The following is a 20852-nucleotide window of genomic DNA, read 5'->3' on the forward strand; positions in this document are numbered from 1 at the left end:
ATCTAATTTGGCTTCGAGCTTTAATGATTTGTAAATGAATCAATTAGTCGATTGAGAGAAAATACCCTGCAACCATTATTATTATTATTACAAACAAAAATAGATTTCCTGCTGTTGCTTTGTCCTAGTTCATCCTGAAGTAAACATCTTGAAGTATTCTGATCTCTCCAGACGTGAATTCAACCTCTGAGAAGGTGTAATGACGTTTTTTTGACTATTTTCAAGATAATCATTAGATCGATCGATGATTAAATGAACCGCTTGCTGCTGCAACACATGAAGGCGCACACACACATGTTCACACAGATTCAAAGTCACAGCCTCTGCATGACAATGTAATGGTGGAGGTGGAAAGTGGAGCAGATGTGGCTGCAGGGCAGCGCGAGTTGTGAAGGCAGGTTGCAGCAGTGGCATTGTGGGTAGAGGAGATCCCATCGGGGGGACTCAGGGTCAGTTTGAGACAAGCGGCCGAGTTAATGCTTCTCATTTCACTATGAGGCCTGAACACCACGAGCACAGAGACAGCTCAGATCTGGGTGCAGTCGTGTGCTCAGTAAGGCAGATGCCGGCTTTTTATCGAATGAGTTCTCGCTGATTTATCGTGGAGTTGATTACTGGGCAGTTCCTGCTGCAGAGAAGTCCATTCTCTCAATGCATTGTAACGGTTTATCGTTTTGCAAATTAAAAAACGTGCAGCGTCATATCTGGCTCGAGATGAGCTGCTCCACTGGAAAACAAAGAGACAGATGTGACGGGAGCGAGACCACGTCCCCGTCTCTTCCTCCTGTCAGTGTCAGGTGATTGACAGTGAGCGGAGTGTGAGTGTAATGCTCCAGCACAACAAAGCGACAACAAAAGAGGAAGAAACACACACATGAATGCATTCCTGTTCACTGGGATGAATTATCTCACTTGGTGGGAGTTGTGTGTTTTCTACTGTACAGGGAGTTCAAACCAGGCCTGATGTCTCTGAGTGTGCCGAGTGACTCTGCAGCCAAACACACGGGAGAAATGTAAAGACGGGGGTCGAAGCTCCAGTTGGCACAGATGTGAGAAAACACAGGCAATGTGCTTTTACTACCAAATGTCAAACAGTCTATAATTCTTCATTTAAAGGCAGTTTCACTCCTGTGTGGAGAAGCTGCGGTGGGTCACACTGCCTTCAAGCACTGGCAATGTTTCGGTGCCAAATGGACTAAGTGCTTCAGTGGGTTTCACCCCTGCAGAGAAGGAGAAAAACAACCGTGGTGCGTTTTCCAATCATCCGGAAAAAAAACATCCATTTATCAGCCCCCAAAATATAAAAATCTCCATTTGGCTGAATCGGTGGAAGAATGTGAGTCTTTCAAAGCGGTCAAAGTCCTCGGTGGGGATCCTGTGGGGAAACGCAGACTCATTTGTTGGCCGGCGTCGAAGTGATGAAGCTAAATGAAGTGAAAAAGTGAGATAAAGCCGTGGATGTAAAGCCTCGCAGTCATCCCCCCGGGTTCTGTTTCTCTTACACACGCTGCCTTAATCCCATTTGCCAGTCTCACAACAGGATTACCAGTGCCACAGAGCTCAGTAACCAATCGCATGCTTCCTCTGATCCATATTCTCCTCGATCATCGTGAACGCACAGACACTCGTGGGCCAGAACGCACAACACAAAGTGCTGTGGTGTAAAGTTAATTATGTCCTGAGACACTTTTGTAAAGGCAGTTTAATAGAGTTACTTAAGTATATAGAATTTAGAAGAAAAAAAAATCAATTTCGAATCATTTGCTGAAGGAAAAACCAGCCTGTAAATCAAAATCCTATTTGACTGACATGTGAAGGTCTGTGATTACGAGTAAAGAGGCGGCATGTGAGCAGTTTTCATTTCAATTACTATGAAATAGATTTTTCTGGGATCCTCCCTCCTTGTTTGTGAAGATGAGAGCACCGGGGGTCAACTGCTGAACACGGCCCCAATAACAAGACAGGGTCGGTTTTGCGAGTGTTTGGCTCAAGGACACTCGGGCAGCACGCCCACCACCTCCTCACTGACGCAGGCTCTTGAACCCGAGTCCTCCGGTTGAAGGGTGGTCTCAGCACTCACAGATTCCTAATGCCTCACCTCACAGTCATTTGAATTCATGTGGCATCCTTCACTATTAGGTCTGGAGCTGACTGACACTGTGTCTCTCGCTGCAGGGAGGAGAAGAAAGCTAAAAAACAATCTGTGCAGAAATCTGGTTGATTCCTCAGCTGCAAACTGAAATTAAAGCAGAAATTTGCCTTTTTTTTAAAAGTGAAATCTTTCATGTGAATACTGGAGAGCTGCAGAATGAAACACCGTGTATTCAATGACTAAACCAAATAAATCAAAAAGGTATTTTCTTTTAATTTGAATTCATTTTCATGTGATAAAAGCAAAATAAATGTCTATTTAAATAAAATAAAAATGTAAGAGTTGTTGAATTTATTAAAAAGTCCTTAAACTGGGGCTAGAATACACAATCGTTGCTTCTCTCCTGTCCTTGCAGCAACATGATGAATAAACAAGAATCCCAGTTGCTGTGGTCAGCACCGGGCTTCACATGCTGGGAAAAATACAACCAGCACAAATAAAGTATTCCACAAAGCTTGAGATCCTAAATTATTTCATGCATGTTGCTAAAATGTTGCATTAAATATCCAATATCAAAGATAATTCATTGTGCATTGATCCATTGTGGCATTTTTTTTAAATTTTTTTTAATCCTTGTGATGCTTCCACATGTTATCTCTGCAGATATTAGTGTCCTGGAACATGTGGAAGGGGGGGGAAGGGAGGGGGGGCAGATTATCCAACTTTGGAAAATCCACATTCTACCCTGGGTGCAGTTTCCCCCCCACTCCTTCTCAGAAATGATAATAAGGAGCAGAGGGTTTCTCTCCGAGCCTCGCTGGCATGGTGGAGTCTTTGCAGTGTAAATCTGAGGAGGCTCCCCTCCGGGTCCTCGGCCCTGCGCACTGATGTGACCTGACTGCTTCCACCCGCCTCTTAACGATCCATCACTGCGCATTAGCTGCCAACACCTGCACGAACCGCCGAGGAGAGAGAGAGAGGAAAAGCAAAGTTCGCAGGGGGCATCACCTGTTCCCTGCATCGACGGGAGACGGCTTCATCCTGATGATATTAAATAAAGCACCATCGATTAAACATGTGGAGGAACTTCAGAGGAACGGAGCGGAGGAGCACGGTTACGCGCATGATGGGCAGCAGGAGGGAGAAGGAACAGACAGTAAACATCTCTGTGAGCGACCGCCGCAGGAAAACCCGTGTCCACGGAATACTAATGACCCACTAAGCGACGGGACCACACGGAGATGCGCAGAAAACACGACATTAAACACGCGACGTGGGAGCGAAGAGAGGAGATGTGGAATCCGGGAGGAGATCACTCACCGGGAGGAAGATGGAGTAACTTCACCAGATGGTGTCTGGCGTCGCAAAAGTTGAGCCTCTTTTCTCCACCACGCACCAAATCGCAGGAAAGAAGCTGGTGCGAGAATAAAGAGTTCGAAAGTTCTTCTCTGGATGAAATTAGTCCTGATGGCGGAGCGGAGCTGCGGGAGAGCGGCCACTGGATCGCGCGTAAAATGCTTCACCCTTGGCTGGGATGTGGAGAGTCAGACTCTCTCTCTCCCCCTCACCCTCCCTCCCTCTCTATCTCTCTCTCGCTCTCCTCTCTCTCTCTCTCTCTCTCGCTCTCCTCACTCCCTCTCTCTCTCTCCTCACTCCCTCTCTCCTCTCTCTCCTCAGTGCATGCTGCGCAGTGCTGCCTCTGTGCAGGGAACACCAGCTGCGGGGTTTGTGGCATTTATCTCTCTCTCTCTCTCTCTCTTACACTGGGAACATGAGGCGTGTGTGGGGGGGTGCAGCAGCAGCACTAGCAGCGAGGAGCAGCGAGGAGCCGGGGCGCCGGACGAGACAGGAGGACGAGAAGCTTCACATCTGAGCCAAACCCTCACTGACTGGAGCGGAGATGGAGAGAGAGAAGGAGGGAGGGAGGGAGGGATGGATCCAAAGAGTTTGACCAGAATAAGTTGGCGAGGACGAGGCGCCAGAAACTCACACGCACGCCGCGTCTTTGGCACAAGGAGGGAACGAGACGAATTCTCTCTTCTTGGGTCCAAACCTGCCAAGTTTTCTGGCAGCAGATGGCTCGACGCGCACAGTAAAGAGGTGCAGGCTCGATGGTGAAAGGGAAATCAATAGGAAAATACTTCACACCTTCGACCAATGAGAGGAGCTCACCACCATCACCACCCCCCTTACCTTACACACACACACACACACACACACACACACCCCTCCAGTGTTCACCTTGAGAATGAATGAAATCCTGAAAGGTATCAAGGAAATGTTTAAAAAACACATTGGATGTTTTTTGCAGATAAATAACTTCCTTCTCATGTTTCTTCTCATTTTTGGACATTTGCCTTAAATTGTTATTTCTCATGCAAACGTCACACTTTCCAAATACAACTTTTTAAAACAAAATGTTTCTTCTCTGAGTTTGTTTTGTTGTTGTTGTTTTTCACCCAATTAGCTGCAGACTGAGCTCCTGTGGTGACAGGATGACTGCAGGAGGAGGGAGAGGCTGCACCTCCACACTCACACACACCGTCCAAACCAAACAGTATATTAGTTACATCCCTAGTTAGTGACAGAGAACATACACTGTGCACTGTGCCTCGTCAGGATCAACAGTTTGTTGGTTTTCTCGGCGCAGGTGGTTCTCAATTCTTCCTTACACCTGTTCCCACTTTGCATTTCCCTTTAAACACAACACCAGGCCATTAGTCACGAATGCATTATGCAGTCTTTGTATCTTTCTCCGTGCTCTTTGCCGTTTTGGAGACAGAATACATTACACACCGCCGCTGCTCTTTTTGTCTCCCCTGCTTTGTCATCTAGGAAAAAGGGAGCAGCGAACCAAACTAATAGAAAGAGCAGCCTCTGTCTGTCAAGCCTGGAAGAGCAGTTAGCAAATTCTGAAATCACTGACATTGGACAACGCACAGGTACAAACAGGCAGGAGTGGATTAAAAGGGGAGGAGGGCTTTTTTTTTGGAGGAGGAGGCAGAGGGACAGGCAGCTAAAGAGGAGGCCATGGTGATGTCAAGATAAACGGGAGGAGAGCATGTAAAGCTGGACTGTAACCAACACGTCAACTTAAAGGATGTGAGGAGACAGAGTGCAGAGGGAGAGTGGCTGTGTGATGATAGAGGGAGAGGTGAGAGGGAGGAGGAGGGGGCGGTTTATCGCAGGAGAAGAGGGGGAGTGAGGATGGGAGGGTGAGGGGGGGGGGTGCAGCGGTTCAGCGCTGAGAGTTATTTAATTGGAGAGTGACATTGGGAGCTCGGCTCGTCAGCGCTTCCCCCCCCATCAATCAGGCGCGGTCAGGAGATGCCCGAGGTGATGGGCCCCGCATCCCGCTCCCTCCGGGATCCACCACGGCCCCGGCATTTAACCGCCGGCACCTCCATTACACCTCCTTACCACCGGCCCCATCAGGATGCTGTGACCTCCGCTCACCTCAGCCCACAGAGTTATCTGCTCCCCTGCGACACGCCACTTGACGCAGCCTTTTTGTTCACACACACACAAGAAAAAAAACAAATAGTGAGTGGATAGTGGAGCAGCTCATTAATGAAATATGACCTCGAGGAACAATACGGCTTCTGCCAGCGTCTGCTGCAGCTCAGCTCCTGCACACACGCTCCTCCTGGTCGGACTCTGCTGCTGGAACAAGAAGACACAGATAAACGTGAACTGATGCTCATAACAGAAACATAAGAGGACGCATTGATCACTGGTGTTAATGGCTGGTCAGTCTCTAACCTGCTACCAGACAGTTGACATTATAATTCCAGTTACTGACTCTCACTGTAATTGGAAACAGATGATTGTAACATTGACTGGCCAATTTCAGGACTAAACAAGATATCGATTTCCCCGGTGGACGTTTAGAGAAAACACGTTTGCTGTGCTCGCAGCTGAAGGAGCCACCAGAACACACGCCAGGGTTCTGGAACATCACGGCTCAGACCGGGCGCTAAGCGGAGTCTGGCACCGCTTCACAACCACCCGGCGAGGAGAGTGATGATGAAACAGCCACGGCACACGATCCGCTTTCTGCTCATCACGTGCACACAGAGGAGAACATCCACGGTGAAACATGGAGAATATCATTTTAATTTGCTTTGATTCAAGTTTTTTTTAAGGTTTATGAAAATAGGATTCACTGTACGTCACCTAGGGCTTTGACTCTTTGGTGCTGGTGGAGCAATGACTCAAAGCCAGTGACCTTCTTCACACCCTGGTCCTGATTCATCCTCAAACTGAATTCCATTTGGTGGATGTTCTAACTCTTCTTTGAGTCCTTCTCCACTCCGTAACTCTACACAGACATTTGCACACGAGTGAAAATGCCTTGTGCCATGATTGTCTTATTTAATTTAGATTTTAAACCTCGTTGTTGATTGATTTTTGTTGTGTCCAGACACATCAGACGCAGTGTTTGCGTAAGCCAGGCTCAGCCTGTGTGGGTTTCACATTGCACACAGAGTGTGAACATGCATTTCACTACATGGAGTTCGTAGGGCTGCAGAGAGCCGGGGATCAGAGGCAGCGGAGGGGCCTTGATGTTCAAGGGACAAGGCCAGGGAGTTGATGTCCCCCCCCCCCCGACTCCGCCACCATGACCAAAATACAAAAGCCCCGGCTTATTTGCATTGGCTGCATCAAAACATTCCCTCTCTTCCACTTTGAGAGCAGGGATTTGTACTAATCATCCGGCAAGTATTGAGTGATTACATTTTCATCAGATGCAATGTAAGAGGGTCGAAAGATCAAGTGAACTAATGGATGACCTAATCATGGTGGATTGGCTGTATCGATTCAGATGGTCATATCCTCATCGTCCACCGGGCCACGGGAGCCGGAGGAGGAAACAATCCCTCATCGCTTGGATCCACCATATTCCACAAACCCCCTCGTTCAGATTACACTAATTCCCCCCCGCACCTCCCGTGTTCCCCGGGGGGTTAAATCGATTACGGGGGAGGAATGGCAATGTTGCTGAGTTGCAGCTTAGAAGTTGTCTTCCAGAGGGTTCGACTTGCAAATAATTTACTGTAACAGGTTTTTATCAACTCTACTTCCCTTTTTTTTTAGGTTTTTTTATTTTTTCCCCCTTACGAGGAGATACAGCCGAGCACGGGGCTGCTGCATATTCACCCTCCATATACAAACTGCCTTAATCCTCATTGATATACGGTGTGTTGGGATTGTTGACATGCTTGCGGCTGCAATTTTTGCACACAGGCAAAAATTATGACTTGGTGGTCGGTGACACCGGCTGCCAACGCTGCAGAGACAGTCACTCTTCAAGGGCAGTCTTCTGCATGCGTGTGAATAATCAATGTTGCTGAGAGTTTATCATGAAGTCGTGGCGTCTTTCAAACACATGTCACTGATATCACCTCTGCAAAGCAGCAGGCAGGAGTGAGGCTGCGTTCGTGTCTCCTCAACAAGGAGGAGACAGAGGAGCCTCAGAGAGGAAAAGAGATCTGGGTAAATACTTGAGATGGAGAATAGGTGCGGGCAACCGACAAGTACAGAGGTCACTCTCAGCAATTTCCCTCCAGACGTGTCACAGCAGGACCTGAAAGAGAAACGTCTCACTGCAGACAGTCGTGTTCATTCACCTCAGATTGTGTCGACCGAGACGGCGTCCTGATCCGAATCCTAATGACACACCAACTCGCCAGCATTCAGCGGTCTGTGTGTCACAGAGCGAGAGAGGGAGGGAGAGAGAGAGAGAGAGAGAGAGAGAGAGAGAGAGAGGGAGAGAGAGAGAGCAGCGACAGCTCGGGCTGAATCACCTACAAAAGGGAAATGAGGCAGCCAGAAGAGATCCTCCTCGTCAATACAGCCACCATCACGCTGCACGATGCAACACAAACAGCCTGGAGGTGAAGGAGCTCCTCTCTCACTCACCCAAAATAATATGAAATAATTGAAGCATCTAAAACTTGACCTGAGAATTCATCTTTTAATTAATTGTAGCTCACTGCCACAAATCCAGCTTTCATAAACTACACAACAGCAGACACACAACGTTAGTAACCTGCTGGTGAACAGAGTGACGCAATAAACAGAAGAAGAGTCAGATGTTCTTATGCCAAATGGAGGGAATCAAAACATTATATTGGCCTCAGGTGGACGGAGACTGTGAAGTGGATGCTAACGTTGCCTGATGCACAAATAGCCAACTGATTGCTAAGGCTAGCTTAAGTAACTTGAGTTAAAAAAAGTATTTTCAACTTTCTTTTTTAAAGCTTTGATGCCATGATAGCAATTATAAGCAATATTTTGCATCACAGCGAAGTTATCAAAGTCATTAACTTTGAGTTAACACGTCTACTTTAGATAGATTTTCAGCTTGTTTAGAATTTTGGCCCAAACTTGACAGTTTCAGTAAATTCTCACTCCTCTGATAATGTAGTTTTTTGTCTGGCAGACATCTCTAAAAATCCTCCGTCCAATACCGATGGAGTACTTTAAATTTTCGCATATGGCAGATGCCTAAAAACGGAATATATTCATATTATATAAAAGTATTAGGGTTACATTCTTCTGGTGCCTGGAAACAAGAGATCATATCTACTTCATGTATAAATAAGAAAAAGTATGTTATTAAATTACTAGGTGTGAACTGTGAGTTTGACCTTATACACTCTGTAAGAGCTGTTTGGTTTCTCTATAGTTATCATAAATAATTGCCTTGAGATGATGATATGATTTAGCGCCACACAAATGTTTCTATATCCTGAGCTGCGTTTCTCAATGAGAATGTCTGACCTGGCAAAAATAATTGCTCGTTGGAAAAAGCAGACGGGAAAGGAAACAGCACGGCGACACCTGTGTAGCTTAATCTGTAAACACTAACAACACACTAACAACGCACAAAGTCGCTATTAAAGGTCGCAGCCTTTCCTTGTTGAAAAGAATGTGACGACAACTTCCTTTGACAGAGAAATCAAAATCCGCATTGTCTGTTATAACTGCTGTAGATCCAAGTCGACAAAATCCACTACACAATGTACGAAGGATCTATAGTTGAATTTATAAAAAGATTGATTGCAATGGGAAATTACAATTCAAATGAGTGTTTTAAGGAATGTGGTTTCACACGGGATCACATCTGTATTCATGTATTCACCTTTATGTGTTGTACCTGCAGAGTCAGGCTTTTCAATTAGGACTTCCTTGAAAAGGTGGCACATATTCCAAGCCCCGACAGCCATGACAACATATCACCCAGATACTTTTCTTTCCATTTTGAAAAAAAAAAAAAAAAAAGAGGGGGGAATAATGTCACCTTGTGTTACATACACCGGGAGAGAAATAACGAAAGAGCCGGCGGAGAGCGAGCACCAACACGACAGAAATGAGGACGGGAGGAGACAGAGACACAGATGAGGAGGGACAGTAAAGAGACAAGGAGGAGAAGGCACTGGCTTTGTCATGACAGTCCCCCCCCCCCCCCCCCCCCCCTCCACACCCCCCCCCCCCATGGTGGAGAAGATGTGTGTTCACATGCTCCAGTAGTCAGGCTGAAAAACACAGGCCTGTTGCATTCACTCCAGCAGAGCAATAGCACTCATGGTTGCCTGGCTGGCAAAGAGCTTGTTATCCGACATCCCTTCATCTGCTTTTCGCCGCTTCTTTCCAACATCCCATTTTCATCCCCACACCACAAGCATCTGCATTCTGTTTGCTTCAACAAGCCCCCGTGTCTCCTGGCCACCGAGTAACAAGCAAACACGAGGCGCATTCTTTATTTTCCCTTCGCAAGACACAGGTGAACACAAACAGCTCACCCCCAAAAAGCCCAGGTGGCGTTTGCATCCGGCGAAGCGCCCTGATCCCGAAAATCAAATACGGCCCCGTCGAGCCAACTCGGCTGTTCCCATTGTGCCAGAGCCGTCCTGCTGGTGACAGGAGTGACTTCCCAGTCTCAAGGAAAGGAAATGAACAGAGATAATCTAATGGGCTCAATCAACCGACGAGTGTCAGATGTGGATACACAGGGGCCCGGGGTGACTGAGTGTGTATACACTGTGCTGTGAAAGCCCTGAAACACAGAGCAGGTCTTCTTCTTGTCTCATTAAATCCACGAATTTCTACTCTCCCCATTAAATCTGCTTTGGGTTTTCATGTGAATGGGATTTGCAGGAGCCAAGAACAATAGCTGAGTCGATGGGTGGAGGGCAAACAGAACAGGACACGTAAAACAAATCATCTCCTGAACACGGGAAGGGAATTTAAAGTAAGGTATTGTTTCAGGAAGACACACAAAGGTAATGGCTCTACATTGTAATGTGAAATACTTTGTTAGGATGAGGCTTCTTCTTCTAATGTCATCTCATAACTGGATGAACTTTTCAGAAAAAAAGGAAAAGCATGAGGTGTTATTTTTGTGTTGCCTGGGATTCTGGGATGAAAGTGTCAAAACTTTTCAAACTGTTGGTTTCCCCGGTGGTTACTGGTTTTGAGTGACTTTTTGCTAAACACCTCGACCTAATGGTTAGTGAGTTTCTAAAATGTGAGAATCCCAGTCATCCCATTCTCATCCCACTTTGCAGGTGTGTTGATCATCAAGTTAACTGGTCTTTACTCATCGTAGCTCAGTTACTGCCAGTCACATTTGCTGTTCAAGGAAGATGCAACCAGTATAACCAGCGTGACCAGACACCAAGCCAGTGGCCAACTTCACCAGTAGCCTTAACTTGGGCTTCTCAATCTTTGGATCTCTCCAAGAGTATTTACGAAAATCCAACAAGTGCAAAAGTGTAAGAGAAAGAATGAACGTTGTGTTTATCTAACATTAACGTTAGTGGCAAATAAGTGACCTGATGATTTATTAATTCAAAGGATAAATTAAGTAAATCTGTTCTGGTCAATGTTGGAAAGTCGAGCCTCACATTCACAAAACGCCTTCCACTCAAGTTTGATGATTAGCGAGTTTCCTTCCTTTAGCCTCCAGCTAACCTCAACACTCATGTGCTGCAGAGTCAAAGGCTTCATATCGTCAGTCTGAGAATGACGACAAATGTGTGCGTCTAAATGAGAATCCACTCGCACGGAGAAAGAGACAGAGGGAAATAAAAAAATAAAAAGGAGGAGGATGACAAATGGTGATTAAATCCATTGTCTGAAAAACGGCTGCAATCAGTATGTGAAATAAAGATTAAGCAACAACGAGCTCTGTTGATTATCAATGTGACCGGAGAGAAAGTCTCACAAGTTCTCCGAACAGCTCTGCGTCAGTTCATTGTTTCTCTCTTACATTTCATTCTCCTCTCCTTCCAACACTTTGATTTCTCATGTGAGGACAAGGCCGCATTCCAAATGAGAAAAGTTCTCCACTGGTGCGGCAGCAGAGCTCCGGACAGAGCGGCTCGAGTTGATTGAGCCGGTGGTGTGAGCGTCTGAAGCCCTGTAAGCCCCTTTTTCAAGAAAGGTCCCTCAGGGGTTTTCCATGGTTCATGGTGTGCAAGGGCCACACTGGCTGCAGCTGACAGGACCCCCCCCCCAGGCCCCGGCTGCTGCCAGGATGAAGAGACCGCTCGGTGGACACATGGTGACAGGAGCTGATGTGGTCGTCCGCGTCCGTCACAGCTTTCATTTCCGACTCGGTGCCATCGATCCCCTCGCCGGGTGACATCAGTGACACTGTCTTTTAATCTGTTGCAAAGAGCTTGACCTCGCGGAGCACGTCTTCTGAGGCCGAGAACAAACCCTCGGCTGCTGGCGCCCAAATGGAAACTATCGCTCCCCCCCCCCCCCCTGCTAGTTTCAAAGAGAGCCTCAACGCGGTGACACTTCTGATCTGAAAGTTGTTTTGCTTTTCACAAAGAGAGAAATCCCGAGGGGGGGGGGGGAATAAGAAAAGCTGGGCTCCACGGGGAAAAGGAGCAGAAGGTGGGGAAATTGGGAGAGTTGGTTTAAAGGGGAGGTTGTGAGTGATGAGTTATTAACAGGAGAAAGAAAAAAAACATGATGGAGACCATTAGGCTACTGGGAGGTGTTGACATATCATTTTCTCATGCTGAATCCCAGAATCACGCTCGGCTTCTTCCACGTGTTGTCAAAACGTTTTGACATATTGTCCCAGCGTTGGGGGACGAGGGACGGGGGGGGGGGGGGGGGGGGGGGGTGTGCCGGTTGCATTTGGCACACGAAATTAAAGGTCATATTGAGAAAGTGAAAATTAATGTGAGCTATCAATTTCAGCTTTGAAAAAAAAGAAAGAAAAGTGACATATTTCAGCCTGACACATTTTAATTAGGCCATCAATAGTATGGCAACAGCAGCTAATGGTGCAGAAGACACAACCAGGATAAGTTGCCTTGGCACTGACTGGTGGGGACACAGGTTTCAAACAGGATCTAAAGCAGCGGTTTGACACAAAGGATTCGTTTTTCTTTTTAAATGAGGGAAAACGCTGTCAGACTGATACATGATGAATACCTATAGCCGCCTATAGCAATATCAACAATGCCGACTTGCGCTGTGATCTCACTTTTGAGATTTCCAGCTCTCTAAGTGATTGTTTCAGCAAATTGGTGCCGTCTGCGCGGATCTGGCAAAAACTGGAGTTGATTTAATTCACTTTCCTCTCCCCGAGAAAAAAGCAAAAACAATCTTCTGCGGGCGGATTCCAGAAAAGAGGAACCTTCTTCATTAGCGGCGCACTCTTTAAACTCTTCCCTGCTTTTGTCACCACCACCACCAGCCCCCCCAACACCCAGCAGCAGCAGCAGCAGCAGCACAGCCGCCCCCCCACACACATACACTCCCTTCCATCCCAGAGAATAAATAAGATAAAGGAGAGCAATGAACGCGTCCATCATTCAAAGTGGAAAAGGGTAATTTAGCTTGGCCCTCCTGACAGCTTTACAACTTTGCACGCTATTCTATTTTAATTGGCAATCATGAATTAACCGAACGAGAGCCCTGTTGCCGATGTCTTTCTCATTGCGGCTTTTAATTGGGTTGACTTGATGAGTTCCTGAGATAAAACCAGACAATATATTCTCATGATTGGCAACTCGTTTGTTGCCACATAATTAGGCTGCAGACAAATCCAGAACATAACCGTTTCCTCCTCAGCCCCCCCCCCCCCCCCCCCCCACCCCCCATCCTTTAATCAGACACATCTCCCTCGGAGTGAAGGGGCGCTACCTGCAGCTCCATCAAGTGTTCTGTGTTACATAATGAATGTTTAGTGCATGTTGCTTTAAACTCGACTCTGTCATGTTTTCATTTGTCTGGAGCAAAGTATTGATTCTCCCGTCACCCGGTGAAATGATCCGGTTCCTCACCGGCGTGGACACAATTTTATAAAAAGGTAAAAAAAAGGGAAACAGTCGAACGCAGCAACAATCTGATCTGAATGAAATGGCAGCTTGTTGCCGACAGAGCATTGAGCCAGTTCTTCTTTTTTTTCTTTCCTCCTGCCGGTTCCTAATGATTAAGACAATCCCCGCGGCGCCTCAGACTCACCCTACACTTTTACATATAAGGTCAAATGTTCAAAGCTTTTTCCTTCGCTCTCACTCCATTTTAAAAATAGGACGGAGAAGAAAAAAAAAAGGAATTAAACATTAATGGGCTGATGAATAAATATTTTGTGTCTCCAGGACTCAGCACTTTCGCCCGTTCCCGCTGCCGCTTTAATTAACTCTTCCTCCAGCCTTTTGTGAATTAACACATCTCTCTCAGTGTCCTTCGACATTGTTTTTCTTTTTTTACACCCAGATTTAGGCAGAAGCGTGCACATGGATGTGCCGCGCGGGGGGACGCTTAATTATTCGACCTCAGAGTCACAGTTTTAACTTACAGTGCAGATTCCTCCCTTTAGATGTAAGTCAGACTGTTTGCTGGAGGCGAAGCTGCACTTGGGATGTTTTTGTTCTCACTAAATAGTATGTAAAATCATTTCAAGATACAAAGTAGAAGACTTTCATTTCTGGTATTCAGAAGAAGACTGCAGGCCGGGAACAAAAGCTGAATTTTTTTTGGACAGTTCCGCCTGTCTTATATCCTACGACTATTTCTGCTGTTTACTTTTAACCACCTTACACAGGGACACGGACATCATCTTTAGCAGAGCTCTCTCAGATCTATTATTGAATATCTCCTCCTTTACTATTTCTGTAGACAGCAGAGAAGTGGGCTGTAAATACTGTCATGCTTGGTCCTGACTGATCTGTCAAAACAGTGAAAAACTCATTTAAAAAATGCATAACTTTGACCTGAAATCACCGACCACTAAACACAATCCTTTATTGTTGAATGTTTTTGTCCATCAAACATAAAGTTATGGTGATGATTGCAGATCTACAGTAGAGAGAAAACGGAGACTGATTATTCATTTGACAACAAACAGGTGTCCCTATTACAAATTGACACATGTTGGTTTTGCTGGCTGAAACTACAAGTACACAAATTGAACCCTTCCTCCCACTATCCAGATATAAAGCCAAAGTATCCAGTATACAAACACCGCCATCTTGTTCATTCGGACATTTGGAGTTTGTGAAGTAGCAAAATCACACGCTCGACCAAACTGATTATTAAAGACATTCACCTCATACTTTTGCTAAGCTATGACTGGACAAATGTCCCTGGGAGGTGTTTGGTGAGAGTTCGATTGATGCTGTGTGTCAGCAGGATAGAAAATCAATCAGTAAAGTATAACCATAGAGTTTAAGACATGTTTCCAGTACCTGGCCTTGACCTTTCCCCCATTAAAGGCGTCTCCTGCCTGCCCTGGTGGATCCGTCCTGTTTATAGTTCCTGCAGAAGACATTTCTCCAAAATCATTTCAGGACTTAATCCTGCATTACTTCCACTGTCAGTCAGAGTGCAGCTCCTCTTCCTGGATTATATTGTTTATATATATTTTTGCTTCGGCCCATGCTTGCCCCTCACATTCCGACCCGTCACATCTGCTGGCAGGTGATAAATGTGACATCACTCCATCAGAGGATCATTAAATGTCAGGTCCTGCCGTGACAGAGGTTGGGGAGGGGCCCGAGCGAGCGGAGGAATGGCCTGGTGGAAGATCCTGCTGGGGAGGATCAATGGCTCATCTAACACCCGCATGGCCACTGCTGAACCGGGCAGGACCACTCACACCACTCACACACTCCCTGCCTGGAGATGAAGCGGTCTGGCGGCTCGGAGATGAGTGTGCACAGCCAGTTGCAGCCACTTGTGGTGATTTGTTGATGTATTACGAGAGGGCTGGGGACCGAATGAGGAGAGTTGACTCTCTCACGCTTCTGCACTTGCACCAATCAGCCGCAACAAGAAGCAATTGTTTCCAGTTTCCTCCAAGTGTCCAGAAAGTAAAGCGAAAATATATTCTGGATATTTGTGTCGCCATTTTGTGCAGTTGACGTTATTTAGAGCCACAGAAACGAGGCCCCAATAATACATGGACCAATCACAAGTCAGTGTCACCTGTCAATCATCATGTTTTATCTTGTTTGTATAGCATCAAATTACTAAAAAACTAATTTAAAGGTATATTTTGACTTTCTGGATTGTTCCATGTCCCCTCTACTAACAGCCAGGATATCATCCATCTCCAGATACAGTCTAAGACTGAGACGTAGCAGCAGATTAAAGTGAAGAATCTCAGAAACAGCAGCGACTTACTGGTTTGACAGGGAAAAAAATACCAGACTTTAGATTTTCTAAGTCTCCCATTTCTCTTGGGTCCTTTCTTACGATGCAATAACGTGTTGACACCAACGCTCATCTACTGAAACTACCTCACTGCATCTGACTCACTTAGCACCACAGTGGTGGAATAAACCATGTGTTTACTTAAAGATGCCGGATTCTTCAAGGGCGGCAGGAGATACACAGTGTTTGTCTTATATTTAAAAAGAGAAACAGGCAGAAAATGGTTCTCACGGCTTTTCTCTGCTCAGGTGTTCAAAGGGCATCGAGGGCGGTGAGAGGCGACGGTTCAACAAGATGCAAAATTACTTTTCAAACAGAATTCAAATCTGTAAGCATGTTGGGTTTGACCTTTCAACGTGGATGTTTAATCATTCTTATCAGCTAATGTTTTTCTGCCACAGGAATCTTTCCAAAACAAGGCCGAGGCTTATTTTTCTTCTCCTCCGTCATGCTCCTGTATTCCACACACACACACACACACACACACACACACACACACACACTCACACACACACTCCCCTCCATACAGCATCAGTGAGGTTGTGCAGATAGTAGAAAAAGATGGGAGATTGAGTAATTACTCGAGGGAACAATTCAACATTTTTGGAGAATACGCTCGCTTGGTGAGTTGGATGAGGAGATCGATACCACTCTCTATGTCTGTGGGGTAAGTATAGAGCTCGCTGTGCCAACAAGAATACATGGAACAAAATGACAGATTCATTTTACATAATTCTTTAAATGAAGAGGTGCTGGTAGATGGGTATATTTCTAAAAGCCAGGCTACTTGTTTCCCCTTGCAACTGCTCCTATATTCTAAACTATAGGCTAATTGAAGCTGTGTTAGTATAAAGACTATGGAGCTAACCTATAGCATTATACAAAAGTACACACTTAACTATTGTTTCCAACTCATTTTAATGGTTGGGCTTTGTTCAGTTAACCAAACCAAATTATGTGGTTAAAGCAGGTTAATCTTTTTACATTTGGAGAAAGCCTGGCTGTAGCAGAGCTGTTTCCACTAGAAACAGGTCTAAACTGGCGTATTCTGGATGTTGTACAGTTAACGAGACAAAATACAATTACTGTGCTAATGCTCAACTAAGCTAGCAGTTTCCTGTCTGTAGATTTATGTATGGAAACAGGAATAAGAGTGAAAATCTTCTCGTATAAGCAAGGACACAAATAAGCCCTTTTTTCATTCATGCGGTTTATAAATAGATAAGAAGAGAAGATCTGGATATATAATTCAGTTTAATGCATTAAGGTAAAACAATGTAATGATATAAAACACTCTTCAGGTTTCTACCTTTAATCTGGTGATGCAACACGTGAACACAACTCACTCAGATCTCGAGTGCACACTGTTATTGTTACCATGGAATCCCTCACAGGACACAAAGGACCCGGCTCGAGGGGGGGGGGGGGGGGGGGGATGGGGCAGCAGTTTCTCATGTGGTAATAGTCCACAGGCTATTGAAACAGTAATGTAGCTCGCCTGGGGGAGAGCAAACAGAGAGGCAGAGCGGCGATAGGGATTCATCAGGTCCGCCGCCTCTAAAGCCCCCCCCCCGATCGTGACAGAGTTAAATGAATTGGTCTATCAGCGCGACACCTGAGAGACAGTCGTTGGGAGTCTGTCAAGATAAACTCTTAAGGATTTTGCGGAGGGCGGGGAGGGTGGTGGGGGGGGGGGGGGTGCACTGCAGCAAGGTCATCGTCACATTGCATCAAACAGGGCTCTGGGTGGGGGGGGGGGGGGGGGAGCTTTTGTTCTCGCTTGTGAAGTCCCGTTTGCCAGAGGTAACAATTAAGCCTCATCTGTCAGCACCCCGCTAATGTGTTCATTTGTGATTCCACACTGGAAGTCCTCACTCTTTCACGGCCGTCGTTAAAGTCCAAGGTGTTCCAGTGGATGTTGTGGCCAGATTGTCAGAGGTGCTTGTCATTCGGGGCTCATGTTCTTTTCCCCAGCTATGATATTGTTAAAGTTTGCTGCCTTCGAAGGTGTGACATCTTTTTTTTTGTATTTTTCGCCTCCAGAGTGAAAGGTGTATTTCAGTGTCACAGGAGTTTGGCTCAAACCAATCTCCCAGTCTCCCCACTGATGTACCCGGGTCACCCACTTGGTTACAGTGAGCTTTATCAGATGTGACAGCTGTGGTCCAATAAAGTGAGAGGTCTTTAACAAGTGTTCTTTTTAGTTGAATTTGTGCAGAGGCCAAATGTAAGATTGTATCTCGCCATCTTGAAGCAATTTCTTTCTCAGATTCCCGAGGCTGTTCCATCACGGCTGAAGGTCAAAGGTGTCTGTCAAAGGTTCTCATAAAGTTCAATTTACACGCCTCTTATTGCTGCAGACACAGATTGCCACGGCGCTATGTAAACAAAATTATGATGCAAGCAACACATAAGCAATATATACTCCAATCTCAGCATAATTCGGGCGGTAATGAAGTTGCACTTGAACGAGAGGGAGCTGTTTGCGATTCAGGCTTTCGGGGAATAACAGACTGCGAGTCAATTCCAGCAGGTCGGTGGGAGAGTGCGGCGGCGAGATAAAGGCGAGGCGACATTGTTTAAGTCCTGATCCTGATGCAGCGCTCCTCTGCAGGGGGATTGCACTCTAATACATTTACAATGTAGAAATCAGCCTCGTCCATTGTGCTCTTACCCCGCTCAGCAAACGCAGAGAGAATCCAAACATTTTGCCTCCATCTCAAGATTACACGTCGGCTGTTCCCTCGCCCCGCCTGTCCTCCCCTCTCCTCGCCTCCTCTCTCCGAAACTCTTTCATTTCACAAACATCTGTTGGCAGAGGGGAATCCCTAATCTCTCAAGGGCTTTCTTTCAAATTTCATTATTGAGACAAAATGCAGATTTGAGTCACTGCAGATGCTCCCAGTTTTTTTTTTTATTATATATTTATATTTTCATTTTTCACTCTATTTTAATGGATTTATGAAAAAAATATATAAAACATAATCCAGTGCCCAACATACACTCAATTACTTAGGTTTCGATTCTGCACTCGCAAACAAACTCTGATGGCCTCTGTGATAATTTCACATGATTGTTGCCCGCCCGGGCTGCCTGACCCCAAAATCATTTTCTGTTTGGGGGGGGGGGGGGGGGGGGGGGGGTGCATATGGGATTAGCTGATAACAACAGCAATGCAAAGCACAGATATCATAAAGTCTTAAAGGATTAGTTAGATATCTTGGGAAACACACTTATTTGCTTTCTCGCTATACAAGCTCCGTGGCAAGTTACAAGTTAGCTTAGCATTGAGATAAGAAATCCCATTCCAGCCGGAAACAATGCACGAAATCACAACTTTATCATTTAACATTTCAGTTCTCATCTGATACATAAATTGGGAATGTATAATTAGGAGGCATTAGAGGTGATGGTGGGCAGTTGGTTCACCTTCAGGTAAAGCACAGCTGGCTGTCGCCCCCTGGTTGAGACTATTTGCTGGTTTGAGTTATTGTCTCGAGCGACATTAGTCTTTCAATATTCCTGCAAAATAACAGCTGCCTGATTTAAACCTGGAATAAGGGATTTGTTGACCGAATTTGTCTTTAAATAAACTGAATAGTAAACTTTAACAAACTGCTGCCTTTATCGTGAGCATATGGATTTTTTTAAAGTTGGGTTTATGTCCATGGTTTTGAATGTGATTCCAATATTCTCTGCTCTTAGCTCTGTTTCAGCCCCAAACTCATGTTTTGTGCTAAACTGCTTGTCGAGGACTTTTCACTACGAACTTCCCCTTTTATTGATATTGAAATATTGATGAAAATGTGGTACCTTTTCTTGCTGCAGCCCAATAGTAGAAAACGCCTCAGTGTCCTGGAGCAGTTTCTTGCATCGATCGCCTCAATTACAAGAGACTCACAGTTTCAAAAGGGAAGTTTTGAGCCTCTGAGTTTACGTTCGGGACGAAAGACTAAAATTAAATCTCTGTATAATTATTTTACAGTAATGTATCTATTCATTTCTAAAGGAATCTGCAAAAGGCTTTAGGGCCTTGATGAAATCACCGCTCGGAGTATTACTGGTTTTATATTCTGTCTTTTGGGATTCACAGTTCATAATAGTGTTCTAGACAGTGTGAGAGATATATCTGAATGATTAAATATGTGTTATATCCATGCAAAACTATTAGAATTCTGATGAAAAGATAAATAAATAAAGGAGCACGCCTGACTGCCTTAATCGACGGCAACAAGAGAAGACGGCAGCTGCAGCCCGTGTACAACAGTTTCCCTTCGGGGACTGAACAAAGCTGTGGCCTCTCTTCCATTTCAACCACATCACCTGGACTGGGAACACGACCGGGAAGCAGAGGCGAGAGGGACGGAGCCTCAACTGAGGCGGATATCACAGTCTTATGACATTTTAAATTAAGAGAAATGACGAATTAATACATTTAAAACATGCTTTCGCTTGTTCTTCCTCTACCAACAGGATTCTTAATAAAAAAAATGATTAATTCATCAGGATGTTTATTTATCTGAATATGAAATGATGTTGTCAAAGTCTCATGGAGCCTCTAGGAATTATAGCCAGGGGACAACATTCTCCAAATCTCCTCCACCCACCTACTCTGAGCTCTAATACCAACAGGGTCAATTTCAAATAAGCTTCAGGGTATTAGTGACACAGATGGAGTCTCCATGACCATGAGCGGGGTTTAAGAAATTGATTTCCCTGATCTACAAATGCGCATCTCGATTTGTATGGAGGGCAAACACTGTACAACACTAGCGTTGTGTCTCCAACATAAGTGGAAGTGAAATGTGTTGTTGATTCACTCGAGTGCATCGAGTTCATCATGACGGATGTTAGTTTTGGATTTTTAACGTTATTGTTTGTCGTCCAGGGAAGTAAGAAGCTGTACTCAAAGTTTTGAGTGAAATTCGTTAGTTAGGGTATAAAACTTTGGCGGATTGAACCGTCTATCTGGTTTGTACGGTGGCCCTGAGGCTCAAAACACATTTCACGAAACGCAAGAACATTACAGGGAAAAAAAACAACCCTGAAAACTTATAATCCAACAAGGGAA

This window comes from Pleuronectes platessa, chromosome 20 (assembly GCF_947347685.1).
Source record: "Pleuronectes platessa chromosome 20, fPlePla1.1, whole genome shotgun sequence".
Taxonomy (NCBI): domain Eukaryota; kingdom Metazoa; phylum Chordata; class Actinopteri; order Pleuronectiformes; family Pleuronectidae; genus Pleuronectes; species Pleuronectes platessa.